The sequence below is a fragment of the Sinocyclocheilus grahami genome, unplaced genomic scaffold, assembly GCF_001515645.1.
Source record: "Sinocyclocheilus grahami isolate Dianchi unplaced genomic scaffold, SAMN03320097.WGS_v1.1 scaffold1140.1, whole genome shotgun sequence".
In the NCBI taxonomy this organism is placed as follows: domain Eukaryota; kingdom Metazoa; phylum Chordata; class Actinopteri; order Cypriniformes; family Cyprinidae; genus Sinocyclocheilus; species Sinocyclocheilus grahami.
In genome coordinates, this window is record NW_015506319.1 from 47,482 (window position 1) to 49,230 (window position 1,749).

The 1,749-nt window shown below is 39.8% G+C and overlaps 1 protein-coding gene across 10 annotated transcripts in view; it reads left to right on the forward strand.

The window, feature by feature from the left end:
* Nucleotides 1–508: 508 nt before the first annotated feature.
* LOC107567280 (CAP-Gly domain-containing linker protein 1-like) overlaps nucleotides 509–1,749 on the forward strand; it is a 70,523-nt gene continuing 69,282 nt past the window's right edge. For 5 of the 10 annotated variants that reach the window (XR_001606620.1, XM_016252923.1, XM_016252928.1 and 2 more), the window contains exon 1: nucleotides 512–678. The gene's annotated coding sequence lies outside the window, so the exon portion shown is untranslated. The other 5 variants (XM_016252925.1, XM_016252927.1, XM_016252932.1 and 2 more) reach the window with 4 other exon arrangements.

Here is a 1,749-nt window from a genome sequence, read left to right on the forward strand (position 1 = left end):
AAAAAAAAACTAACATTAAATATTCAGGTAAGTTAGGCTATATATTTGCTAATAGTGTTGGCTTTTATTATAATGATTCTAGAACATTACCACTGTGGGGTTTGTAAGTGGTAAGTATAGATGATTCATATAGCCTACATACAGGAGGCAATTTGTGTGAGAGACCTGGGAGTCTGTCTGAAGTTGCATATAGTATTTCTAGATCTTAATGGTTTGTGTTTTGGATAGTTCACTATAACGTTCTTTAACAGTGTTTGATGTTTTCACATATATTTAGGTTTTTATACCAGAAATAATGTAAAATGATGGTGGTTTGGAAAGGTTTAGTATTTGCATAATATAAATGATATTTGTACACACCACACCATATCTCAAAACATTACTAAATTTAGCTGAATTATAAAAGCCAGAAGTGGCTTTTAAATGAAGAGTCGGAATTCCTTGTACTACGACCGACCAACACATTTGCTTTTTTCTTCTGCCCGCCTCTTCAGGGTTCCCGTTGGCCTGGGCGGAGCAGAGAGAGTGTACGTCATTACGCCACTCGTGTCACTAGTGAAGTGGGTGCTTGAACGCACCAGGTTAAATCCTTAGCCAACGCGGGCGTCAAGCAAAGTAGATTGAAGAGAATCCGGCGCAATTCATTTTTGGTAGCGCTACGCGGCCAGAAGCCAGCAGGTGAGCACGCGATCGCTGGGTTAAGTGTTCAGATGAGAGGGTGGCGTGGATCGCGAGGAGATCACCGCATTGTACCATCGGAAGTTGCTAAGTCAGTATTTCCCATCTAATACAGGTTGCTCTTCGGCCCTCGGTCAGCACTCGCTAACCTTATTTTCCTTCGTTAGATTTGTCATCAGCTGTTCTTGAGCGAAAGCTGTGGTGTAAACGCGTTGATGATAGATGTGCGGTGACTAGCACTGCGGTTTTATTGACTGCGGCTCTATTTTGGTTCGATTAACTTAGTCAAGATGTGACATTGCGGAAAGTCGTCATAAGGACTAGTGAACTTTCTCCATGTTCATCGCGTATTGAAACTTGCGTGTAACTTACTTGAAGGGGGAAAGTCCTGTGACGCCAAAATATATCGGTTTAGTTTTTGTGACGTGGTGTGTTATTTTGTGTGGGATTCTTTAAACTTTTTCTGAACTCCTTGAAAATGTTCTCATTAAAACTACTAATTTGGGCTTTAAGGTCGAAACTGCTAAGCATTCGTCGTCAAACCTATAGTTTATTTAAAGGTTTTGTAAATGATATCCTGTTCTTCATATTGGGTCGTTGTTTTGGTTGAAATCCTAAACCAGACTCGCATTGGTCAAGCTGTAGGGTAAATCGGCTCAGATTTTGAAGCCCCAGATGTGGCGCCTGATTATAATGCTGCACTAGATTTTATGCAAGAATAACGTTTTGAGAGTGGCCTTTTAATTTTTAATTGCCACTGCAAAATGAAACTGATTGCTTGAATGAGTTGTTTGCGTTTGCTGTGGTTTGTCTTGTTGGTCAGTTTTTCAGTGTTTAACTGGGAGCTTGTTTTGGTTAAGACTAAGATATTGTCAGGGAGAGTCAAACAAAACTGAATTCTGAGCTGCCATATCTTTTATAGAAGTTTAGTTTCTACTTTATATTAGGTGTCTTTAACTACAATGTACTTTTGTTTAACAAAAAATAAGGGTTTGATACTATATACTTGCTCGTGTGCTCTTGTTGTAGTCAGTGTTCGAACTATACCGTGGACTTTGGGGGAGCCCACTT